Source organism: Poecile atricapillus, chromosome 2 (genome assembly GCF_030490865.1).
Source record: "Poecile atricapillus isolate bPoeAtr1 chromosome 2, bPoeAtr1.hap1, whole genome shotgun sequence".
Classification (NCBI taxonomy): Eukaryota; Metazoa; Chordata; class Aves; order Passeriformes; family Paridae; genus Poecile; species Poecile atricapillus.
Genome location: NC_081250.1, coordinates 53,501,850 through 53,528,705, shown reverse-complemented (window position 1 = coordinate 53,528,705; position 26,856 = coordinate 53,501,850). Strand labels below are relative to the sequence as shown.

At 37.9% G+C, this 26,856-nt stretch overlaps 1 long non-coding RNA gene across 1 annotated transcript in view; it reads left to right on the top strand.

Annotated features, from left to right (window-relative positions):
* Positions 1-4,154, top strand: part of LOC131576614 (uncharacterized) — a 47,933-nt gene extending 43,779 nt beyond the window's left edge. Inside the window, exons 2-3 of the long non-coding RNA XR_009277015.1 lie at positions 3,231-3,288; positions 4,123-4,154. This is a non-coding gene — a long non-coding RNA (uncharacterized LOC131576614). The remainder of the gene's footprint in view (positions 1-3,230; positions 3,289-4,122) is intronic.
* Positions 4,155-26,856: the final 22,702 nt, after the last annotated feature.

The following is a 26,856-nucleotide window of genomic DNA, read 5'->3' as shown; positions in this document are numbered from 1 at the left end:
TGTGAGAATTTTGATTTATCAAGATTTTTGACCCTGTCACAGGACATTAAAAAGGATACATATTTAAGGATTATTTTGTCAAGGTTTTATCATATAGCTGTAGATTGGGTCCTGTTAAAAGGTTTTAAATGCTTCACATCTGCTGTACCACAGCAGAGAAAAAGAGCTTTGTCTGGAGTTTAAAGTGTGGTTAGAGTCAAAAAAGTGACTGTGAAAATGGCATGTTCTTAGTCAACAGATCCGTTCCCTATGTGTATTACCACTTTCATATGCATGCTTGACTTGTGAGAGTAAGTCTGTCATTACATTTCAATCCCTTTGCCCGTGGAGTGCCTGCAGGCCTATGAGGACCAAACTATGGAATGCTTTCTTGTGCATCACAAACTGATTCCTCAGTAAAATCCCAGCATCAAAATCTTTTGCCATTGAGAGGGTGCATGTGACAACCTAACTTTCAGAGACATGGCTGATGGCATAATACTGGTTAACCTTGCTTCCATTTCCGTTCCCCCTGACATGCCTAAAAAGAAACAAACCAAAACAAACCCTAGCCCAAAACCAAGCACATGTACCATCTTTTTAGTTTCAAACCAAATAAATTTGATCTGGAAGTCATTGAGAAACAGTAAACATGAAACCCTACCGTGACATATTTACGGAGTGATATATTCAGAAAATGACCGCACTTAAATAAAATAAGTTCAAAGACCAGTAATCAAAACCAAATATGGTCAGTCCATCTTCCAAAGAAAAAAAAACACAAAAAAACCCAAAAAACCAAAAAACAAAGCAAAACAAAAACACCCTGAAATTAGTATTTCTTGAGTTAGATTGATACTTTTATATAAGTGGTAGTGAGCAAATGATAAACTGGTAGGATTTGAAGTAGAAAAATTAGCATTAGAAAAACTTAGGTGAACAAAAAGCCAGAGGCAAAATTTATATATTAGCTTTCAACATTCACGTTATTGTTATTCTAGAAAAACTAAGGTGAAACTATCCCCTCTCTTCTCTTCCTTGGACTGCTTTAAGAATTTGTAACACAGTAGTGAGCAAATCACTGCCATAATTCAATCCTAGCACTTTCCCTCTGATACAACTGGCCAGCCCAGCTGAGGTTGCAAACTCATTTTTCCTAAGTCATTTTTCTCATCAGCGTACTCCTGAACTGCTGTGTCTCACGGGGGTAGGGTGAGTGGGCACGGGTTTCTGCAGTCCCAGAGGTAAGTAGATGTGCTTTGGTATGGGCTGTCTGAAATTACTGATGTCAGGTAACGTTTTAGTCCCTCACATTCTTGCAAACTGGGAGCTGTATGAGAGGTGACGTGTAGGAGGGTGAAAATTATATCTCTGGAACTTTCCAAGTGAATTTCCACATGTGGAAAGGATGGAAGAAGCTGCAAATTGGAGGTTCTTACATTCACTTAAGTCCTTTAAACTTTCTTCTGAATCCATTTCTATATCCTATTAGGTGACCAAATTTGAAAGCCTCTTTTCTATGCTGACATGCTACTAATTTATCAACTTGTGTATTTTGAAGTGAGTGGGGAAGAAGGAAGAGACTAACAATTTTGATTAATAACTTTCATCTTTCTTGCTTTAGGAATTATTACTCTTCGGCTGCCATGTGTTCTTTCCTACAATATTTCACTTGCACTTGTTCTGTTTTCTTCCTGTCATGGAAGTCTCAGTGGAAAGTACTATGTCATGTAAATAATATACACATGACAGTCTATTATGTTGTGAGGTTATTAATCCCTGTAGAGTTGAGAGCTTTCTGGTTTGCCTTAATGTAAAATCCATAAGCATGTTCCCACACTGAAAAACTTTCAGACTTGTATTTCAAAAAGCTTAGAAAAGATCTTTTGTGAGATTTCCTGAGAAATTTTAAGAAACTTAAAAACCTGCTGATAAACTTTGAAATGCAGATTAGGATTCAGGCAGGCTTCACTTTTAGCTCTGCATAACTGCTCACAGATATTTAAAAATTACTGAAGCCCCTGCTGTTTCTAAGTTTGCTGTGCGTTAATGAAGCCTGGAAGAAATCAGTTTTAATTGCAGATGGCACCAAAACAAGTTGTCCCTCTCAGGAACGGTGAAATATTAATGTAGGGACTTGGAATCAAGCCATCATGGAGTACAAAAGAGGTGTTCCCAAGGCCTCATATCTATACATAAGTAATGTCTAATTCCTGCCCTCTTTACTATGTATCCTTACTAAATTCTTCACAAAGCTGCTAAGTTAGAAATGCATGTATGCTTGTAAAGAGGGTTTTTTTTGAGTGGGAATTTTCCTGAGAGAAGGTCTAAGTTACACCTATTGTACTGTATTGTACCATAAATGTACAAAATTGGAGTTTCAAAGTGTTGTAATTAGACAAAATCAAAATAAAGTGAGATCCTCCTGCTAAGGACTTTTTCCACCCCAGGTTTCTACTTTCTAGCTGCCTCTAGAAAGTCTTGCTGTTCTAATATGGAAAAGAGCCTTTTTTTTTTTTTCCTGAGGTGAAATTTTCCTCTTTCCCTGTACTTCCTCTCCCTTTATTTTTACAATCACTGAACTGTTCACCCTTTAAAAAAAAAAAATTAAATTTAATCACCTGCAGCCAGAGGATCAGAAAATATAATCCTAGTGATAGCTGTCTGAGAAATCTATCATTGTCTGGAAGCAAGAGCAGTGCTATTGACTTCTGTTATCATTTTTGAAGCAGTTCCTTTTTCTGCAGGATCTATAAGTTAAGAATCATAAAGTTGGTAACAACCATTATTAGATAACAGTTACAGTATATCCCTGAAGGAAATAACTGCAAAGAAATAAAACCAAAAGACTGCAAAGCAGAAAACTGAACAGCCCATTTAATGGAAACTTGGAAAAAAGAAAACAAAATTACTTTCATAAAGGTTGAATCGAAGGAACCAGTAAATATTCAGGCTGTGAAATATTTTTACTTCAAATACATGTAATGGCCCATAATCTCTTAATAACTCTTTGGCTAGAAAATAGTTGATTGTCAAAAGGCCTGGATTTCCCTCTGTCTCTCCCGTCCCATTCATCTCCAAGCTCCATGCCCTCTCCAAATCCTTGCAGCGAGGGAGGTCAGGCAAAGTGGTGCAAAACCTAGGGTGTTCTCTTTGGAGGTCAGCAGCCTCATCCTGTTAACCCCAAAGAGGTAGTTAATATAGATGTGAAATTGACTCCAGTGACTCATAACAATTCTGTTTCCCTGCAGGTTGTCCCTGGGGCAGTGGCAGTCTCTCTTGCCATATTCTCCTATGTCCAACACACAGGTAAGCCAGCTCAGGGCTATGGAAGCATCATGACTTGACAGCCTGTTCTGAACACACTAAGCAATCTCGTCAATACCTCATTCTACACCATGCTGAATTCAAATTGAGAAAATTAGTTGGGAAGCTGAACAACAAACACATTTTCAAGACTACTGATTCAAAGGGCAAATGCCTGAGTACAGGAGGCATCACAGAAATAAGAGAGAAAGTCATGTCCAAGCTGCTGGAAGTGATCGTTGTAAACACTGAAGCTTGCATCCCTGTGTTTTACAAAGATCACACAGAAGCCAACACCACAGTGAATCTTAAAAACCAATTACGTGTGTGGTTTAGCTCCCAAGGTCTTCCCTAGTATTATTATCTCTAACAAAGGGGCCAGTGTTGTAAAAACAGTCACTGTTGGCTAAACCACTTGAATGCCATTAGGAGAAGTGTCTTCCTCCCTGGATTACAATTGACTATTTATTTATTTTTATTAAAATTGTAGTAAAATTATACATGGCCCTTATAGTATCAGTAGCCCCTATACATAAATTGTATGCCATTAGCTGTAAACAAACAAAAAAAAAAAAGGAAAGTTTTGATAAGAGTATTTACAGTTCGTGTCAATCAGGCTTTTAAATATGGTGTCATTTCAGTTTTGTTAGGTTTGGGCTTTTTTTTACTTTCACATTTTAACCTCTCTAATGAGGAGGATGTTGCTGAAAATACTGGTATAACACCTGCTCTAAGTGTAAATGCCCTGTCCCTGGACATGTGTTCACATTTCTATTGGCAGAAACAGTATGCATTCTGCACTGACCTGGAATTTTGCAATTTTCTTCTTCTTAGCAGCATGAGATCTTCAGGAAAGCCCTGCTGGGGAGTATTTTTCCATGTTCTTCCCTCCTTTTTCTACTTCTGACACCATCTGGTAAACTGGATTTTGGTAAATTGCATAGCCACTCCTGTCATACTCTTACTTCATACTCTCAATTTTTTCATTTCAACATTCCTATACTCAGTGCTTTCCAATGCTCATGCAAGCAGACTGGTATTATTCTTTTTTATTGGATTACTAAGCACGCCACTGAGGATGTTTACTGAGGAAGGAAAGCCTGACATGAACCTGATAGATTAATAGAGAACTGGTTGCAGATTTTTTAAGAGAGTCTGGAGGGGTTTAATATTCCAGAATTTCATCTCTGGTGAATAATGCACAGAACTTTAATTGATTCCTGCACAGTGTCTTTCACTGATGAAAGGGATGCTTCTCAAAGAAAAGCAGCCATCAAAAGTTTCACATACGTATGCACAAATGGCCTTGGGATGGCTGCAGTGAGACTTCAGATTCTGCCCTGGTTCCATGCTGACCTCCAATTAAATGTTTTACCAAATACAATCAGCCAGTTATGCCCTGATTTATATTCCTTACCTCAGACTGTATCTCAAACAGTTTTTGAGTAATACAGGGGAAAAAGTCCAGTCTTGTTCTAAAGTAACATTGAAATCATTTATTCTTGAGTTAAAACAAATTAATGGAAAGTTAACTTGTTAGCTTGCAGAGAATATCTTTATTGAACTGGATAGAAAGAAATAACCTTTTATTCACACTTTTTATATACATATAGATATATATATATATATATGAGACACAAAGGTTTAAAAAATGTGTTCATCTTTTTGTGCTACAGCTGGGTACCCTCAGACTGTGGTCATGTATTATAGCCTCTTCTGATACATCCCCTCACTGATTTAGTTATCTAATTTTTACTTTAGATTCCTTATCTTTATAAGGAGACAAAAATTAAGTAACTGGTATGTCTGTACCTGTCAGTCTTTGTATCTCTTTGCTTTCTACTCTTCTCCATCCTTCATTCTTCCTGCCACAAATTTTGTCTTTTAACTTATGGTCATGTTCAGCCAGGCTTGGCAAATAGACATCTCAAAGATGGGTCTGTCTGTGCAGACTTCTGGGACTGATCTGCTGGGTTGGGTAGAGAGCTCTGAAGGAAGGTGCAGTAAGGATGAAGTAGGAAGAACAGGTGTTGTGATCTCTGTCTGACGAGGCTTTCAGACCCCACTTCCTCTCTGGGTAAGTGACATGCTCTTTCTGGTGAATAAGAGACACCATCTAGGGTGTTGGCAGCAAAATGGGAGGGAAGGGGAAATTCTTCACGAGACAAAACCGACACATATGTAAGGATGCAGGTTTCATTAGTTCAGCTGTACCAGAATTACTTTAAAGTCCCCCTAAAATTGACATATGTCCTAAGTTCTTCAAAGAGTTTTTTTTTTCCCCCAAGATACTCAACTTCTGGTTTTGTTTTTATGCACAGATATATTTCTTCTAGTTAATTTTCCTTTACCCATATGAAGGCTATTAACACAATCACATACTTTGACTCAGTAGTTCCATCTGAGAGGCATGTATTTTTCTGTCAACAAGAAAAACAGTAGAATTCAAAACAGATCAGTTTTTCAAGATCACATTTTTTAAAAGATACCATGCTTTTGATTTTATGAATGAAAGACACATGCTAAAATGACATTTTAAAAACAGCTAGTGTAAGGTTTGGGAAACGAGTCAGGACAACTATCTGGGAAAATAACATCTATCTGTAAGCAAGCCATTTACACCATATACTAGTGTTTCTTAATGAGTGAAAATCCAAGAGGTAACACATCCAGTCGACATTTACTGAAACACTCCCCTTTCTGGTAATATCACATGAAAATCAAAACAAAAAAAAACATGTAGCACTGTTGGCCTTGTGATGTCAGAAGTGGTGCCATATGTCATTTTAGGAAGAACTGCCAGCCAGTAATTGTGCCCTGTCTATTATTTCTGTTTTAAATGATTTAAACTCATTCCTTACAGAACAGAAGTCTTCACAACGGATTGTTACTACTTTGTTATTTTCTAGATGCATTTATTCTTCAAGCCTACAATATAATGACGAGATTTTCACCCAAGACAAATTTTCATGATTCTGTTCTATTTGAGTTAACGATTTTACATTCTGGATGTGAGATAGTTACTGTCTGTTGTGAACATGAATCTTGTACAGATGATCAGTTATTCACCTGGGGAATGGCTAGACTGATACAGCAATGTATTAAAACTCAAAAGTTTGGTGTAACATTTGCTGCAGAAATTTGTTTCTCCATCTGAACCTTGCAGAACCTCCTGTCATTTCTAGTAATGATAAAATGGTGAATTTTTGCTTCTTTCCTTTTTGGCAGAAGTTTTTATGATTTTTACTTGTATGTTATGAAGTATTTTATGCAGTGAATTATATTTTTAATACCTCAAAATTCATATTTACTATATTTTCTAATTAGCCATGGTAAAAATTACTTAACTTGTTAAAAAAGAAACTCCCTGCCTGCTAGTGACTTTTTATTTACTGTCTGATTGTACTAATCTTAAGACTCAGTTCTGACTATCGTTAAGAATCTCAGTTTGGCAACCAGAAAACATCCCAAGTTTTAAAAAGAGACTAGTTATGTAAAGATGGGTCATACTTGGGATATGCAGTTCAAAGCATTCTCAAAGAAGCAGGGTTTTTGGAAGGTATTGTCCCCTAGGAATTCTCCATCCTCTTCAAATCAAGCATAAGACACCAGCTCTTTCTGAAAATTAAACCAGTGGTCCCAATTGCAGCTGGAGGCAAACTTCCAAAAATTTCACAAGGAGCTTGTACTTGTGAGGTTTTGGGTTTTTATTACTGGATGCTATAGGATCAGGATATTCTGTCTCCTCAGAAGCATCCGAGCATTGGAACTTTTTCCCAAAGTAAGGTAGGAATTACAAGCTTTTTTTTCTTTAATCTTTATATAAGGTGATTGAGAGATAAGACTTCAAGGAAAAAAAAATGTATATTTCATAAAATAGTTACTTTTGAAGCAGATATGTCATCCTTATTGCTGAAGTCCTATTTTAATGTAGTGGAGTGCTGGTTTATTCTGTGCAGTGTGATTGTATGGTGTTGATTCAGTCCCTGTGTCCACTTGAGTTTGACGCTAATCAGCTGTAATTGCATAATTTACAGATGATTACTGAGAAATCCTCTTCTGGTCTAGCAAAGACCTTCTGCATATCTGGGCTCTGTAGTATCAGACCATCATTCTTGTGGTCCTCAGTCTTTCACAATCACATTAGTTTGGCAAATGCCCAGAAACATATTTAGTCATGAACTCATTACTGATACAACAGGCAACGCAGGGCATGAAACACAATGCTGCCCACAGCATTCCTCAATAATGTGTTCTGGAATGCTTATCTTAGATTCCAACTTGTTATTACTTTGGCACACTTAAATAAATGGACTTGTCAACAAATAACAATCAGGAGCAACAGGCAACGTTTCATTTAAGTTATGTCATTGCCAGTCAGATTTCATTGTCCATATGTGAAATGCATTTTGTTCTTGGGAAATAAGAAGCACAGGGAAAAACCAATAACTTTTTATTAGTTTTTGACAGTAATTCGTGTCTTTGATGAGTAAAGGAGGCAGTGATACCAGTCTTAGATAGCAGCATTGTGGTAGCCAAGACCAGTAGCTTCTACTCCATATATTACCAGTGAGTCAGTGCTTCATTTATCCAAACTGCAGCTTGACACCAAGAGAATCCTTTGACCCCTGTTTTTGTGCAAACCAGCAAGAGGTGGCCATCCAGAATTTCAGAGGCAGAATTTAAGAAACAGTCATAAAATGTATGCTTATGACGTCACTGTGCTTCCTTGCATCCTTTTGTAAATTATAGGGGAAAAGAAAAAAATCTTCATTTTCGTAAGCATTTTGGAACCTGCTTTATTCCAAGTTACTGGAGTTCATGTCAGTAATAAGGACCAGTATGCTCTTCACATCTATTGTGAAACAAGTAGACTACAGAAAGAGGACTAATTTCCTTTTTCATATGGTTAGAGATTTAAAGATTTTGGTGTGATTAACAGTCTGAGATTTAAAGTGAGCTTTCACAATATTTCATGCTTTAGGAAGAACTATTCCAGTCATAGGATCTGTGTGCGTGGGAAGAACGTGGGAAGGGGTGTGTGTATAACTGAGGGCCTTGTGAAAAGAGCAAGAGCAGTTCTTTCTTGGTTTACACTATTTTAAAGAATACAGTGTGGGTTTAGGGTTTTCTTTTAAAATACATATAAGTACTTCTACTCTGGGCACTGGGAAAGGTACATAGAAGGGTTAAGTAAGACGTTGAAAATGGTACAATCAAAGAGAAGGCATAAGTGGGCAGTAGATAAGGCAGAGGCAGTACTGCTGATCATGAGTGGTGTGGAGTGTCATCAGTTACAAGACAAATCTATAAAATGGGCCATCTGTGAGCTATCTCTCTTTTCTGTCACTAGAAGTTACCTCCAAGTACAAAAAATATTAGCAGCAAGAGCTATTCTGGTATATCCGAATAGATGCGATATCCTGATACATCCAAATACACTCTTCCAAAATAAAAGGCAGTATAATTAAACATTTTATTGCGAGCATGGTGCTATTCCTACTTAACAAGGCAACCACTTTCTTTGTCTTGTATTTTAAGTGTTCCTGCATTGCTATACTTCCCTTACTTGAGGCTTTGCTTCCAAGTGATACTAATTTTCCACTGAATCTTTTTGCGGCCAGTCCACTGCTGAAAGGAAGCTTGAAATTTTCAGCTATGCTGGGTATTTCCCATTGTAACAGCCTACTGTTTCCATAGAAATCCTTCAAAGTGTTTTAATAGAAACTGATTTAAAAAGGAGTTTTGTTGACACATTTATTCTGTGAGGTTTTAAACAACTTGATTAATGTCTTCTCAATATTCACTTATTTTAAAAAACAAAAGCAAAAATATAGAAAACATACATGCTGCTGCCACAGCACTTTCACTGTCAGTTTCCAGGACCCTTGAATTTGTTACTCCTTTCTCTTTTTTTCCCCCCATCACCCCTCAACGCTATCGTCATTTTGTCCCTGAAAGCCCTTTTCTACATAAAATTAGCTCTAGAAAATCTACAGTGGTGACAAAACCCCTTTAAATCAGACAGTGAGCATTTTATGATTCATCAGAAACTCTATGCCTCTGAATCAAGTTGCTTACTAAATGGTGGCTTCATCATGGGCAGAGCAAGATGTGAGTAACCCATGTCACGCATTGTCAGAACTTTTGGAGCCCATTGGAGATACCCACGTTGAGCTGAATACATTTTGTTTTAAGGGGGTGTTGATTTAAATGTTGGATGATTCACTGCCTCCTGCTGTCTCCTGCAGTGTGGGCATAATAGTCGCACATTTGAATGCAATGCTTTTTAATTGCTTTCATTTAATGTCCATCCTCCTCATCTATGCCACAGCATGATGCCAGTTACCTTGTGAAGTGTTCCAGCTACTCCGTTCCACACTCACTTCTTATCAGGCTCCAAAGTTGTACTCCAAACTTCCTAGGAGTCATAATTCTAGCTTTCAGCATAGTTGTTATTCCTGCAAGGTATTATTACATATAGCCATGTGAATCCTTCTCATGCCTCTCCTGCGTTTGCTCTGTTCACATTAAAAGAAGAATTAGCTGTCTCTAGTTGTTAAGTATGAACAGAAATAGATAATGCTGGCAATGACACATATTAATTTGTTTTATAATTAGATGTTCTGACATCTGGAAATGAGGTTTTAGTGAGTCTGATGATGATCAATAGACTTTTTTTATGATCAGCTGACCTATTTGTTCATGACAGCAGTGGAATTATTATGAGCATAAGTGTTTGCTCATGAACCTGAAGAATGATTTGAGTTTTAGCACAAAGTAAGTGAGTTTCCATTTTTGTACCCATTATGTAATATCAAAGATCTCAAGCTAGTAACTGGCTAAGCAGAAATCCCTTAATCTGCCAGGCCCTACAATGCCCTTAGCCAGTGAAGAAAGAGTAGACTCCTTAACTAAGCATCTATCTGTTTATTCATCTTAAAATATTTTTCTCATTTATTACTGCCTCTGCATTTTGCACATTTTGAGATTAATTTATGGGTGTTTTAGTATAGGTATTTCATGTCTGTTCAGATGTCTCCTCTAAGTATTTTGCAAATGTCTCGGACAGAAGGGTGTATCTAAAATGGCAGTAGATGGCTATACTGAATCTCATTCCATATTACTTTTCAGTCAACATTTTCCTCACCAAACACTCTATAAATCAGATAAATATAGGGCTCCTTAAGAGCATCTTCAAATGACTTGTGGTAGGAAATAAGCTACCTCTGGTACATGGATTCCATTTCCATTGGAGTGAAAGAGACCCTTTTTATAGCTTGCATGTCACTGGATCACACTTCTTTGACTATCCTGTCTTTTCAATGTTATCAGAAAGAATTGGTGTGATTTGAACATATACCCTTCTGTTTGTGGAGATTGGCTTCTGCCTATCAGTTGCTAAATTCTGTTCAGTGTACGTCAGAGACCAAAACTGAAGTTGACACCCATGATGAGGAGTGTTCTGTACATGTCCCTGGAAAGGCAGGATTTTAATTTCTTACTGTCACTTGAGTAAAGTGTCACTATTGCCAGGGGACTTCCATAAGAGTAACAAGCCTACCAGATATCATGCAATCACTCTCTAAATAGCCCCTTCATGGCACTCATTTTGGATTTTCTCCATATTTTTCTCCATATTTCTCCATTCTCTTGCATTGAAAGCTCAGCAGCATAAATATATGGACTGCTTCTTAGCTGCAGGTAAACTAAACAATTTATGAGGAAACTGAGTGAGAGAAAACACAAAGTAGGAAAGCCTGAAAAAGTTGAAGGAAAAATAAGAGTGTAGTGTCGCATCAGTGGAGAACACTGACAGCAAATGCAGATCTGAAGAAAAGTCAATCCATTGTGGTTTCTTAGCAAACCAGGCCAGCAAATTTATGGAGCCATTATGTTTAAAAAACCAGGGAACAAATAAGTAGGTGAAGGATAAGATATTGCACCTCCATTCCTGTTAAAGCAATTTTGGCCATTTAAATATTAAGCAATACAATCTTGTCTTATACATGAACCCAAGCATGAAGCCTTTTAAAGCTCTGATATCATAAACAAATGCTCAGTCAATTGCAGCAAGTGTATTGTAATATGTAGTGGTTATGAGAGCTTGCAGAAACCGCCTTAGGGTCTTCTGTGTTCTCTTACAGTTATGCTGCTGCTAAAATTCTTTATTTAGGGGATAGAAACAGCTCATTAAATTAAATGCAGCTTCTTCAAGATGTGACAGAACATAATGAAGTTAATAGTGATTTGGATTAAGGAAATTTTGATACTGATATTTTTGCTCTGACTGTTGGCATATATTGAATGACTGGATAATTTCTTTGCAATGAATAATGGATAATTTTGTCTAGCATACTGTAACATTATGCAAATTCATCACGCACAGCAGCGGTACAAACTTTGCTTTTCCCTCTTGTTATATCTGGCCTGTGCTGAAATACAAAGGACTGAATTCAGAGTAGTGGAGTTGTCCAGGGTTGCTGGGGTTTGTAACAGCTTTTCCATTAAGACCGTGTTTAAATACAGAAGTTGTTTGACTATTTGTCAGGTTTTCTGCATTCAGATCAGCATGGCACGCAAGCTTTGCCTGCCTTTTGTTATTTAAGCAAAATTAAGGTCATGTTTAGCATCACTACAAAAAATTGCTTCAGCTGACCTACAAGCACAGTGTTAGTTAAAGCCCAATATCTCCTAACACATCCTGTGAATCTGAACATGCCATGAATTTTGCTATGCCTCAATTCATATTGCTGCAGAACTTACAAGAAGTATAATGCTTACCAGTGGCATCATTACTGAATAGTGTTTTCATATTGGCGAAAACACACAATAGCAGTGTGGAGGATTGTTGAATTATACAAAAATATTGGGAGTGGAGAGCATATTGATTTATTTTGTTGCCTGGGGAAAGATGATTTTGCACAATTTCAAATGAGCTATCCAGAAATGAATAGAAAGTAAAAAAGCTTATCCCCAAAAAGCCTTCACAAGAAAGCTGTAATTCGGAAGCTCAGAGGAATGTCAGTAGTAACTATACTGTGAAAGTGCAAAATTTTCAGGCCGCTTCTTTCCTATTCACAGTGTGGGAACTCAAGCTTAGTGGAAGCTATTCCCCACAGAAAAGGAGAAGAATGGATCCAGCCACTAACTGGGATAATTAGATCCTTTCCTACACTACTTCATGGACTTACACTTTTGACTGACCACATAAATGTTTCACCAAATATATAAAAATTGCTTTGTAAATTTGATGGTTAGATAAACCCTGCTGACTTTAAGCTAAAAGCAGAACATGCATTTTTATATGTGGACTGCCACAAAGTTCTCTGAGGGTCTCATATGGAACAGCTGCTTTCTGGAGTGTGCAGCACTCTGCCACAGAAATCCAAGTATGCACTGGAAGTACAGAATCTTCAAATACAGACAGATAGCGTGTCAAGTATTTCTGCTTTGTACAATGCTGAGAATGCTGATGCTACAACTCAGTCTCAGCAACTAGAAGGAATATAGAAAAGAAATATCTGGAGAGGGAAGAAAAGAAGGGAGAAAATGGGAGCTGGGTGTCTGTACTGTTATCTGAAGGAAAAGATGCTTGTGTTTGCACAGAACAGGTAGATAGACCTGACCTTGTGCTACTACTGCTTTCTTTGAGGAGAGTCAGTTGCTGCCAGGGATTTACTAGGTAGTCAGGGGCCAAGGTTCTGGCTGCCAGGAGCTAAGTGGAAGGAAAAGGTTTGAGAATTGACCAGTAAACTTCTTCCTTGAAAGATTACATAAATGAGAGGTGTTCATTGAATTTTAAGCCCTCCAGCCTCTCTGGGAATTACATGTGTCTCCTACACAGTGCAATGCTCAAAAGGCTTCTGGAGAGGGGGAAAAGGCTGTGTCTTCAAAGTTTCCTCATACATCCCCTCAAGGGATTTATTGCTTTCAGATGCTGTTTATCACTCAATGTGTGTAATCCCACTCTTCAGCATAGCTCTGTCCTTTACTCAATAGGATTCAGTTCTTGTCAAGCCCTACAATGGGTCAAGACTGTTTTAGGAACCTTTTCTCTTGTGTTGAATCACAGGCTCTGCATAAGACTCAAAGGTGCACAGGAACTGTTGGGCTATGGCCTTTTAGGACTGCAAACCTGTTTCATACTTCTGTTACCATATCTCTTTTCTTCTGAGATGCCTGTGAAGTCCTTGCTGTAAGGAGGATAACATGGTATAAAGAGCAGCATGAGGTACAGCAGATTATATTTTTCACATTTATTGTATGTTACTGCAAATGAATTAGCTTTCTGTACAATGTTTTTTATTTTCACCTCCTTTTTTTTTTGCTTCGCTTGCCCTGAAGTGGCTGATTTATGTGTTTTTAAATAATTGGTGTAAACAAATGAGTACATGAGACCTTTTGCAGCACTTGTGAAACCCCTCCCAAGTCCATCTGTCCTTTGCAGTTGTTCCAAGCCACAGAAAGGGGTGTGTACTTGTGCTTGTGTGTGTATATGTAACTATATATATAGCTTAATAACAATATTAAAAAAAAATAAAAACCTATACTTTTTTCATTAAATTGTACTGAAAAACACTCAGTTTTAATTACATTATGGCTTCAATACATGATTGGTATTTTGCCTTTTCACTAAAAATTAAAAAAGGTATCATGCAAAGTTGCACCATTTGCTGAAGAAATCTGAAGTGGATGTCATGCAGAAAAATACTGCTTTTTGTACTGACTTAGTTATGAGAAGAAAAGGAAAATAAACAAGGACTGAAAATGGGCAGTACCTATACTTTCTTTTGCAGCAACTTGTGATGTGATGTCAGATTTTCTTCTTAATGTCCTATTCTTCTCATCCTTCCCCTCCAAATGTACCCCCACCCTAGAAATGTTGCAAAAAGGAAAGTTTTTTGCTATATATAAATCAGAAAGTGAGCAAACCTCTCTTTACAGTGTGGCAGTTAGATGTGTTTGGAAAACTGAAAAATTTTCATTCAGATATTTCCTGGTCCCTTTGTGAAATCCATAATATAAATAGCCAAGACTTGCCAATATTTCAAATATTTAAATCAGAGAGTTGCAACTGTGCTGAAATGTTTATTGAAAACACAGGCCATTTTCTCAGTGAAATTTTACTGCCGATGGAAAGTATTGCCACTTTTTTTCATCAAACCTAATGCTGTTTTATTTAAAATTAAATGAACAGCATATTAATGACTATTTGATGGATTGTTAAACATTATTAAGTAAGTTATCTCAGCTGGTAAAGATTTTGAAGTTTTGGGGTCTTTGTGTGCATGTGTGTGTGTGTGCATGTGCTTGTGTGTTTTTAGTACAAAGATTGCAAACCCCTGTTGAGGCCATGCTCTAATATAACTAGTGGCATTTTGGGGCTAAGACTTGAGCATAATTAAAATTGATACCGGTATTTTTTCATTGTTGTGGATGAGACAACATGTCTAAATAAATTCTTCCCTACGTAAGCTATGCTGTTCTGTATCTGGTGTTTAATGTCATTCTGTGATTCTATGGTATTACTGGCTCTTTATCATCTAAGGAGTGCCATTTCAGTACTTGTGTGTGAACTCATGTGCAGTTTTATTTTCTGTATGTTCAAAGATGTGATGTGCAAGGGCTGTGTGAGCCCCAGTTATGGACAATCATTTAGGTTAGCTTCACTGAAGTATTCCAATGTATTTTTGAAAGAGTTTCTTGATTTTTCTTTATATCTGAATAGCATGCAATGAACTACAGTCAATTTTCCCTCCAGATAAATGATGGAAGTGCAGTTAACAATTTTGGGAGTAGTTTTAATCAAACAATTAAAATATCCACTGTTTTCAATTCTGTTATTGTGCTTTTAGTGGTGATACTTGCTTCAGTTTTCCTCCCATAATGCTATAGTTGAATGAAGCTTGGAAATACAGAGAGAGAATAACAAGAATTATATAAATAACTGAAGAGGTGAGGAGAGAAAAGGGAAAGAACGCTTAAAAGAATCCAAAGAGAAAAGGAATCCATGTGCATTTTGATTTTTAAGGTGAGGTATTCATCTGTTCTTAATTTATCCACACTAATACAATCTTCCCTATCCACCTCATCATCTCCTGATGAATAATGCATGGATAAATATTGCTAGCTATGAATGCAAAAGTAGTTTATAATTCCCCAGAAAGGTTTTATTAATAGTACAGTGTTAACCACCTTGGTCTGAGTCATAACTAATTGTTACTGTATATTTGTGAAACCCAAGGAAATGAAGACAAGAGGAGGCAGAAGACAGGAAAAAAATCCAACTCTGGAGTTAGTTGTATTAAAAGAATAAGTTCTTTTTAGTCTGAGCAGGAAGCTGGTAATACTTTTTAATGTAGTCGTTCTTTAAAATAGTCTTTCAGATGATTAAGTTAGAAATCTTCACTATGCTCTAGCCCTTAACAGAAACCACCTGAATTTTTGGAAGGAAGTCCAATGGAAATAGAGTTATAATATCCAGAAGCCTCTGTAATGGCATGCTAAAGTTTTCCGTTGAATGGTTTCAGCCCTCATATTCCCTTTTCACTTTTAAAATATACTATTAAGAAGAGGTGAGCATGTTTGACATATTATCCATTTGTTGCTTCACAACCTATTAAAGAGAATGATACCACTTAGTTTAAGAATAAATCTAATTAGTAACGTGAAGTTACATTATACGCACACCACTAACCTTGTGCTTCACACTGTCTCCAAAAAACCCACATTGAAAGGAGACATAGCAGATCACCAAGAAGACCAGAAGTGAAACCTGAATGTGCAAAGTATAACAAAAAGTTCCTCTGTTCCTTCATCAGTGTGCAAACTTTGTAGAAGATAAAGTCCAAGAGAGATCTGGCAACAAAACAATTCTTCTCTTAGTACAGTTGAATGGATTGGACAGGAGAGAAAGCCTGGTAAACAGTGAAAAGCACTAGTAAATAAATATAAATTTAATGCTCTGAACTCCTCTGAACCCTGACAGTGGCAATTCATTCCCAAAGAATACTTATTTGTCATTCCACCCACTGCTGTGCTATAGCTGACACTGAAAACATATTAGGAAAGTGTATGTAATGTTCAAGGCATCTTCAGACTCTTTCAGATCTGAGAAATCCAGACTGGTTGCTCAACCACCTTTTCTACCAAAACACCAGCTGGAGAGAAGCTCCTAATTATTTGGAACTCGGTGTGCTAGTATGAGCTTGAACAGATGAAGACTAGATGGAGCCAAATTGCCCTTTCACACCACCTTTACACTGGTATGACACCACCAGTTTAAACACTATTAAGTGACAGATGTGTGTGTCTGCATATCTGTGTATAGAGTGCAGAGGAAAATGAAAACTTTTTCTCTAAAATTATCTTAGGAACTGTTGTAGGCAGAGGAGGGAAGAGGAAACAAAAAATATTAGGTGGTCAAAAAAAAAAAATTCAATCAGTTCACAGGGGAGGAGAAAGGAAGTTCACGAGGGGAACAGAATTCCCATGTTGAGAGACCTCTGTGCATGGTGTGTGTTTCTTACTGTCATACCTGCAGTATGCAGAAAACATGGAAAAATACTGTGAGTATTTGTGATCAGAGATTTTTCATTTCTGTGCTGTGGAATGTCCAGGTTAAACTGCATGAGCACTGGACATGCATGCCGTAAGTAATAACATTTTGTTCAGGAAGCTGCAGAGGTTTTGGCAGCTACTTCAAAATTAGCACAGATACTTGGAGATTTACAGAATCTTTTTGTTCTCTGTCAGAACAACATTTCACCCTGTTATCACTTGATGTAAATTTATTCTTGCAAGAAATTCCATTGAATCTATTTAAGGAAATAGGAATTTAGAAAATAAATCTTTCATGACTTGTAATGCTGCTGGTTTCACTTTTCCTTTAGCCCACTCTAGAATGTAATTGGCTGGATTTTATTACTTGACTATTTAGACTAATATAGGTCTAGGCAAAATCTCAGGCAGAGAATATGTATGCCATCCCTGAGCCACTGATAACAACATCATTAACATGACCTATCAGTTTTTATATTTTTTAGCAAGAAAAGCTAACAGAGTCAGACTACTTCATTAGAAGAACACAACTGTGAGTCTCTGAAGTGTAAATTACATCTCTTCTTGCTGTCTTTGTCTCTCCAAGCTGAGGGAGCATTATCAAACCATTTCTTTACACTGCAGGGTAGCATTACTCTTTGGAAGATCTCCAGCAGATGCTGCAATAAGCCCTTTAGGGGCAGCTTTCCACAGTTCATGCTGCTTTTTTAGTAGCAGGGAGTCAGAAAAGGGCACCATGCACAGGCAGAGTTTTTTTATCCTCCATGAAAGAGCCTGAAAGATCTCTGAGTAGTCCTCTCTCCTCCAAGACACCCAAGAATGAAAGACCTAGTTGAATGAAATTGCCTGTTAATAATAGAATCATAGAATATCCTGACTTGGAAGGAACCCACAAGGATCATCAAAGTACAACTCCTGGCCCTGCACAGGACATCCCCAGTCACACTGTGTGCCTGAGAGTATTGTCTAAACACTTCCTGAACTCTGTCAGGCTTCGTGCTGTGACTGATCCCTGAGGAGCCTGTTCCAGTGCTCACACTCTCCAGGTGAAAAATCTTTTCCGAATATCCAACACAAACCTCCTTGACAGAGGTTCATAATGTTCCCTTGGTGTCCTGTCCCTGAGCACCATAAAGTAGAAATCAGTGTCGCCTCTCATGAGTTCGTTGTAGACTGCCATGAGGTCTCTCCTCAGTCTCTTCTCCAGGCTGAACAGACCACGTGACCTCAGACTTCTCATTTGGCTTCCATTCAATAGCCACATCTTCATAGCCCTCCTTTCAACACTGTCTAACAACTCAATATCCTTCTTATATTGTGGCACCCAAATCTGCCCCAGGGACTTGAGGTGAGGCCACCCCAGTGCAGAGCAGATGGGACAGTCCCCTCCCTTGCCCAGCTGGCAGTGCTGTGCCTGATGCACCCCAGGACATGGGTGGCCCTCCTGGCTGTGTGGGCACTGCTGACTCACATTCAACTTTCTGTCAACCAGGACCCCCAGGTCCCTTTCCATGGTGCTGCTCTCCAGTGTCTTGTTCCCCAGTCCGTCTGTACATCCAGGGTTGCCCCATATGCAACCAGTTGCAGAATATGGCATTTGTCTTTGTTCATATGCTTGGTGGTTGCCCAGTCCTCTAATTTGTCCAGGTCTCTCAGCAGGGCATCCACACCTTTGATGGACTCAGTGATTTCTCCCAATTTGCTGTAATTGGAAAACTTGTTTTAGTGTACTTTTGAGTCCTGTATTCAAGTGATTTATGAAGATGTTGATCACAGGGCCTAGGCTGGAGCCCTGCAGAATCCCACTAGTGACAGGTCACCAGTCTGATGTGACCCCATTCACTGTGACCCTTTGTGCCCAATCTGTGAGCCAGTTGCTCACCCATCCCATGATGTGTTTTTCCAGCTGTGGGCTGCAAATTTTGTCCAGAAGGGTCCTGCAAGAGACAGTGTGGAAAGCTTTACTGAAATCCAAAAAGATTACATCAACTGGCTTCCCTTGATCAGGTGGGTGGGTTACCTTGTCATAAATGGAAATTAAGTTTGTCAAGTAGGACTTTCCCCTCATGGAGCCATGCTGGCTGTGACCAATGACTGCATTGTCCTTCAGATAATCTTCTCCATAATTTTACTGATCACTGCAGAGACACCAACAGGCCTATAATTTCCAGGGTCATCTTTCTTGCTCTTCTTGGAAACTGGAATAAGTTCCTACCTGATCAGCTGGAACATAAAAGAATAGGAAAAAGGTTCTTGTTTTTTTAAGGTACTGTAAACAGGTGAAAATGCAGTCTCTGTTTTAATATACCATCTTAGCACTATAATCCTGCTAGCATTATGCAGTATACTTGAGTCACATAGAAACAGTCTAGTTAGTGCCCTGAATACACTATTCAAGACATAAGAGTTTGACATGTGGAGAACTTACAGCCCCCATGTATGCAAAGAAAAAATGTTGTTATTATACATAAAACTACAAGGAAATTTACATTATCAATGAGGCAATAGTATGTCATGTATTTCAGTTCATAAAATTGACATTTTTAATAAAAGGTGTTAGTTTAATTTAGAGCATAAGCAGAGAACCTAGGCAAATATTTTCCAATTCATTAGGCCACAGGCCCATAGCATGGAAATAAATTCTTCTGATGAGTCCTGTCACCACATTGTAATTCCAACACTGCCATTTTCTGAAATTAAGCAGACCCATGCCACCCTTTGCTCTGCTGATGTAACTCCAAATATTTTACGTGAGTTTCCCAGGGCTGTGATGCTGCATAATAGTGGGAGCCATCTCACAGGATGTATATGGGGAATGGAAGGGGTGTTTTGCCTTGAGTAACTGGTTTAAGATTAAGTTATGAGCTCATGAATCAGGAAAACAAGCTATTTTCAGTTTGTCCTCTCTTCCAAGTAATCATCTTGATGCCCACTTGCACAAGCATTTTTGTTCTGCATTTGTAGGACTAAAACAAGAGCAGGGTTTTGAGGATCCAAATATAAGGTGTGGATGCCACCCCAATGTAAGGAAGAGAAAAGAAAAAAAGACCCAAGTCAGCGCTGCAGCTTCTGCGTTTTTGGTAGGGAGGAATTCTATCATGTGCGGCCTGTTGGAGGGGTTTCCCTACTTTATTGTGCCAACTGGCAAATCTCTTACTGAAACTTCTGTCAGTTTTCAGTATTACTACCAAAAATCAGTTAGCAGTTGTAATCCTTTTGTTTAGATAATTGCAATCCACTGTAGAACAAAAGATTTACATCATCTGCAAGAGTATCTGTTTGTAGAAAGTGCATGGAATTTTTTGTTATTGTTGACATTTCCTTTCAGCCATTCATATTTATAAAGGAGTAAAATCTCTTGGCACAGCTTGCCTGGTGATTGCATTCAGGATAGATATTTGGAAACAAATATTGCTAAGCTATAGCACTGTTGATGTTGGTAGGTGAGGTTTGTCGGATTGTCTCATCAGATGTGAACTGGTCAGAGAGATGAGCACATCCCTTTGCATTTTTCCTCTTTTTATGGAACAATCCATCATTAATTGTAGAACACTTAGTTTAGCATAAATTATGCAAAAAACAGTTCACTTAAGGGAAATACTTAGAAAACATTTCCAAGTGAAAAAAGTGGATCACACCACTAAACAACAAAGATAAAAAAGTAGTTGGTTTTTTTTTTTGGGGGGGGGGGGTTTGTTTGTTTTTTGAGATCTGGCTAATAATTGCACTGTGAATGATGTCTTTGTCCGACTCATAGATACAATATGGGCATGCTGGTGTTTGGGAAAATACCTTTGCTCTCCCAAGACCCCATTTGGAGTGCTGCATCCAAGTCTAGGGTAACCAGCGAAAAAAAGATATGGACCTTTTAGAGAGAGTCCATAGGAGGCCATGAAAATGATCTGAGAGACCTATCCTGCAAAGACAGGCTGAGAGACCTGGGGTTGTTCAGCCAGGAGAAGAGAAAGCATTGGGGAAGCTTTACTGGGGTATTTTCAATATTCAAAGGGGTCTTTTAAGAACATTTTTGCCAAGGCCTGTTAATGGCAGGACAATAGGCAATGGTTTTAAACAGAAAGAGGGAAGGTTTATTCTGTATATAAGGAATAATTTTTTTTTATTGTGAGGATGGTGAGAAACTGGAAGAGGTTGCCCAGAGAAGTTGTGGATGACCCATCCTTGGAAGTGTTCAAGGCCAGGTTGGATGGGGCTTTGAGAAACCTGGTCAAGCAAAGGTATCCCTGCCCATGACAGGGAGTTTGGAACTAGATGAATTTTAACATCCCATCCAACCCAAACCATTCTAATAATTCAAATAAATTTGTCATTCTATGATTCTATGAAAATTAGACTTTCCTTCCATTTATATCTGCAAGATATTGGGTCCAAAGGGAAAACCATGTCATCCAACACTGGACACAGTTGTCCTTCCTCCTGCAGCCCAATCTCCTTCGCCTCAATGTGAGTGCAGCCATCTTCTAGTGATTATTAGAGAAATGGTCCTAATTTCATATTGAGAGGAACTTTGAGGGGAAACAAGAAATCAAGATGCAACAATAAAAGTTCCCTGGAGACTGAATTTGGAATTAATCTTCCAGAAGTTTATATTGTGTTTACAAAAAGTAGCACGATATATGCAAATTCTTCAGTTACTGTGTTTTCACAAGTAATAATATAAGAAGATTTTGCAAAATATTAGACAATTTAAGTATACATTTCATATAATTCTCTCCTATGGTTAGGAAATGAAAGAAAGTTTATGTGTGGAAGTATTGTTTCCCACTATCTTTTAATGAAAAAAACCTTGGATTTGTTTGCTGAACAAAATTTTCAGATTCAACAGTGCTAAGTACTATTCTCATACTTTTTTCTAAAGTGTTAAAAGCAAATATTGCACTTGAGGTAGATTTTTTCCTAAAGGTTTGTCACAAGAGCTTTTTAATTTGCTCCATGATTTCAGTGCCATGGTAACAGAGACATAAGATATCTGTGGATCTGGTATTTACAGTGCTATGTTAAATAATATAATTATAATCCTCTTAAGTACTTCTTGCATAAATCTAGATAGCATTAAACATATAGATTCTCTGGAAAGTATTGAAAGTACAATAAGTAGTCTTACATTAGGTAGCCCGCAACAGAATAGCCACTGAATTTGACAGTGCTCAGCCTAATTTGAGTGTTATTTACATTCTATTGTTAAAGAAATAATTCACTATGTCTCCTGATTATCAGAATTCTTATGTGGAAGTGTAATGCTTGTCACAGATTTGCACTAAAATCAGTGAAAGCATGCAAATTCTTAAAGATCTGTACTTTAAAATACTGAAAGAATCTGAATTAAAATCTGAATCCTGATTCAGATTTATATACCCTGAAGCAGTGGAAGTCTTTTCACTGATACTAACAATAACTGGGTAGGAATACGAAGTGCAGTAGTAACCATATTTTTACCATAAGTGGTAAGTAGAAGACCCTATACTTGTCTTACATGCTTATATTTTTCTGTTCTATTCCAATTTTTTTTGCAAACAAGTTGGTGTAGCTGTGCATTTTTTTTTTTTTTTTTTTTTTTTATGGGAACAGTTTCAAGGAAGGACATCTTTAATTGTTCCCTCTTAAAGCAGTAATAGGTACTTCCATCTTGAAGCAAGGAATGTCTGGTTTTTGTTGGTTATATTTTTCTGTTCCCCGGATAACATGAAACCTCAAATATGCATAGGCATTATGTATAGTGATTAAGGTTTACATAGTAGAAAACATGAGTTATATATTCAGTTTTGCAACAAAATAAAAGTCCTTTTTTGCAAAGGAATGTCTGTATTTCCCCTATGTCAGTCTGGTTGAAGAGCACGTGATTTTCTGTAATTTATGTGTTTTGGTGTGTATTTTTTTTTTAAGGGAAGCTTTTCTATATTCTAGTTTTAAATAGTTTCTGGGAGAAACTAATAGGGTGCTAGAAGGAAGTTTATCTTATTCAGTAGCCAAAAATAAGCATAATTGGAAGTTTGTGGAAGGGCATCTTATTAGTCTGGGTCTTGATTCAGATTTGTAGTTGTTGTTGATGTGGTGGTGTCTCCTGTTGCATCAGGCAAGTAGGTGGAATGGGGCAGGTGGTCCAGCTAATTGCATTAGTGTTTATCATGTCTTGCATGGGGATTTTTACATCAAGGCACAGGATGAATGGATGATTAGGAGTTTGGCAAGAATATTTTGTGGGAAGTAGCCTAGGAGGAATATCACTATTATAATCATAGCACAAAATATAAAGATAAGCAGAAGAGAGAGCTTACAATGGCAAAACACAGTTTGTATCAGTTTAAACTTCTGAACTCGTAGTTTGGAGAAATTAGAGCAGTAGCTATTATCTGAGATCGACCTGGGTCACTGAAATCTTTTACTACAGTCTGTGTGCAGACAGAACTGTAATTTCTTTTCATCTAATTGACAATCAAGAGGAAATTTTGGTCCACTTTCGGGACATTTAGCTTGCTGGATTGTGCTCACTGAGGTGATTTCCTAATACATGATGTGGTTGGTCATTTCAAATACTTTTAACCTCTGACTCTCACTACTAATTAAGAGGTGATTCTGTCATTTTGAAGATGAGCCTTCATCTTCAAAAGATTTTGCATATTTCGTAGTAAATTCTCAGCTCTGATTTTATCTCTTTAGTCAAGCAGTATAGAGGGACCCAACCCAGATGTCTGCTAGAAATCTGAGGAATGCTACAGATGCTTTTAGGAATCTCTAGCATAGAAAGATCTGGCAGAACTTAACTACAATCACCATCCCTCTCCTAGGTGCCAATGTATGTGCCTCCCATAAGCCTCCACAATACATCTACTTGTGCCACAGTTTGGCAGCACATATTCATTGCACAATTCCTGCTACAAATGTATTGTTTATTCATCCTTCTCATGGCTGGTCAATGGCAGTTTTATGCAATGTATGTCCATAAAGAAGAGCATTGCTTAGCTCAGACTTTTTTCCCCTCAGAAGAACATTCCAATATATGCTGAAAAAGAGCTTCAGTAGCAAGTCTTTCCTTTGTCAGGAAATCTCACATTGTGCTGCCATGAATGTTGGGTTTTTTTATATCTTTTTAGTTACCTATTACTTTACCTATTACCTATTACTTATGGTGAGCATTCATATTCTGTTATTGTACACAGTAGAGTTTTAAACAGTGCATGTTGTCATTCTCAATATTTGTAAAAACCTGCTTCTCAAGTAGTTCCTCATTCAGTTTTGAGGTTACAGGGGCAGAACATAAAGTATCATACAGCTGGGCCAAATATATCCATTGGACTGCTGGTTATTCCATATACTTAGGAAGTACATTGTCTGTGTAATATCTAAATCTCTACTTTATTCCTCTTTCATCTTTTTGCAGCCACCAATTCACCTCTTCTAGTTTTTGTTTTGATTAATAATTTCTATAATTTCTCTTGGAGACTTAAATTTGGATTTCTTTTTTCCTTTTTGTAATTTCTTTTCCCCAGCTTTTTTCTTTTGACACAAATGCTTTATTTATAGCCACCTACTTCATTTCATATGATTTTAATGAAACCCATCTTGCACAGCTACACAGGAGTATACAGCATTTATGATATTTTACTGAGATCATGAGCAGTAATAGAGGTAGTAGAATTATCAATGACTCAATGTAAACAACTGGAAATAGGAGGAAAAAAGTGCAACAAACTGAACAACTGACTGCACTCCCCATCCCCTGTCCCTGACCTGAGCTTAAGGAGAGGCAGAGCTAATTCAAAACTGCAGTTGAACAAATAATCTGTGGAAGATAAAAGCAGTCCTTTGAAGTTATAAAATACAATTTATGCTCTCTTGTTTTCCTTTCTGGCTGTCTTGGAGGCAGTTCTCTCAGAAATGGCTAATCTGCATGTTTTTCTATATGTATTTCTGGCAGTTATGTTTTGCATAGTTATTTAAATGGAGAAAAAGGTTAACTGAGTAACCAAATGTAATAAAATTCTCCAGTGATAGTAAACACTAGGCCCAAACTGAGAGGAAGAATTAAGCTTAGAAAGCAGTTTTACACTGCTGGCATTAACATATAGTCTTGAAAACACTGACTGGGCTCTGCTTCTCACATTCAGAGCAGGAGAAACAATGAAGCATAATGCTATCTGATGTAAAAATACTATACTCCAATTTAGTTTTGAGTAGTATGATCATAGTGAACAGAAGTCAGGTCAGATCAATTTGAGACCAAAAATCGTTTCACAAGCCCACCTCAAAATGTTAAAGCTGGTTTTGCCCTCACAAGGGTATTTTGAGGATTAATGTCCTGTCAGCACTTTGAAAATGTAAAGTGCTAAGTATATATTATTATAACCCTTTCCATTTATTACTTTTATTGATGGTCTCGTGGTTTCCATGACGCTATGTTGATTTGCACGGGATTTTCCTGCAGTGTGCATTTCATCTCATGAAGAATACAAAAACAAATAGTTCTTTTTAGGCCTTGTGCCTTGTTGGATAATATCCAGTTACTGGGGGACTTGTTTATGACCCACTATCTCTGCTGTGAAAGCCTTACTGCAATACATTATGCAGCTGTTTGTTTTCAACTTTGTTTTCTCAACTGTATAAGCCTCTGCTGCTACTGAGACCTATGTGCTGCTCCTAACTGACTCCTAAGGGGTTCCTGAGTGAAAAGCAGACTTACCACCCACTGAACTTCTGTATTTTTTAGTAGTAGGTGCCTTTTTCTCATAGCTGTTCTGTTGTGTTCAAGGTGTGGGACTGAAGCCAGGCTTGTCAATCATTGGCAATCAGGGAATATCTTGCTTGTTGAAGTTCAGTCCAGTTTTTTCTGCCTCTTCTGGCATTGGCATTACAGCCAGACCTCCTGGTAGCCAAGCTTTTCTGAGGAAAATTCTGAAATTTATTTCAAAATTTTAGATTTACACTTTGGCTCTGCAACACGTCTGTCTAACTCCCAGCCAAGTCCCCAGGTGGCATTTACTTTTGGAGCAGTTTGCCTCCTCAGCTCTGCTTTCCTGCAGACTTCAGGGATCAAGTTAGGCCAAGAAAAGCCAAAAGCATATGAACCATGTGTGCGTTTTTCTTCCTCTTCTATTGAGACTCTCAGCATGGAGGTTGGCCCTGATCTGTCAACAGTGTTCCCTCAGCTGACAGCCTCAACCAGGTGGGTTTTCCTTGGCCCTCATCTTCCCTGAAGACATAAAGAGCTGTGGAAGCCACAGCTGCAGGTCAGCCAGCCCGTCTCTTGCAAAAGGTCATGTGACAGGGCAAAAGTGCAGCAGGTTGTGCCCAAATGCATGGATGAATTGCCACACAATGCAGATACCAAAGCTATCCAAGTCTGTGCTCTTGTGACACTGCTGACATTTTTTAGGGCCTATATCAACTGCTGTACCTTTTAACTGTATCTCTCCACATCTTTTTCTCCAGGGGTCCAGGGGCTTGGGGGTGGAAAAAGCCAGAAGGTGTTGCAAAGAGCCTTGGAACTGCTACCGCTTGTAACCTTTCATGTCCCTTGCTGAATCATTTCACACACTGACATCTCCAGGAGAAACACAGATCCACTTTACTTCCTCTGTGAAATATACACAATAAACTTCTTATCACATAGAGCACTGGACTAATGTAGGTTGGAAGGGACCTCAGAGGATCATCTCTGGCTCAAATCCAAGCTGGGGTCACTAGGTAATAATCTGCAGTGTGGAGCATGCAATATGGTTTCTTTTCCAGAAATCTATCCTGAATATTTTTCTAGAGCATTTTCTTAGCTTAGTCTTCCTCTCTTTTTCAATTTAGTGAGAGAATAGAGTGCAGAGAGAAGAGATAAGAGAATAAAGAATCTAATGATGCAATCAACAATGTTTTGTTTAGCACCTTTATGGACTAGTGATATTGAGGAGTAATATTGAAACAACAAAACCTCAAATCTGATGATTCCTCTAGACAGACAGCACTCCAATTCTGTCAAAGCAATTCCTTCTCTTAGTGAGATAA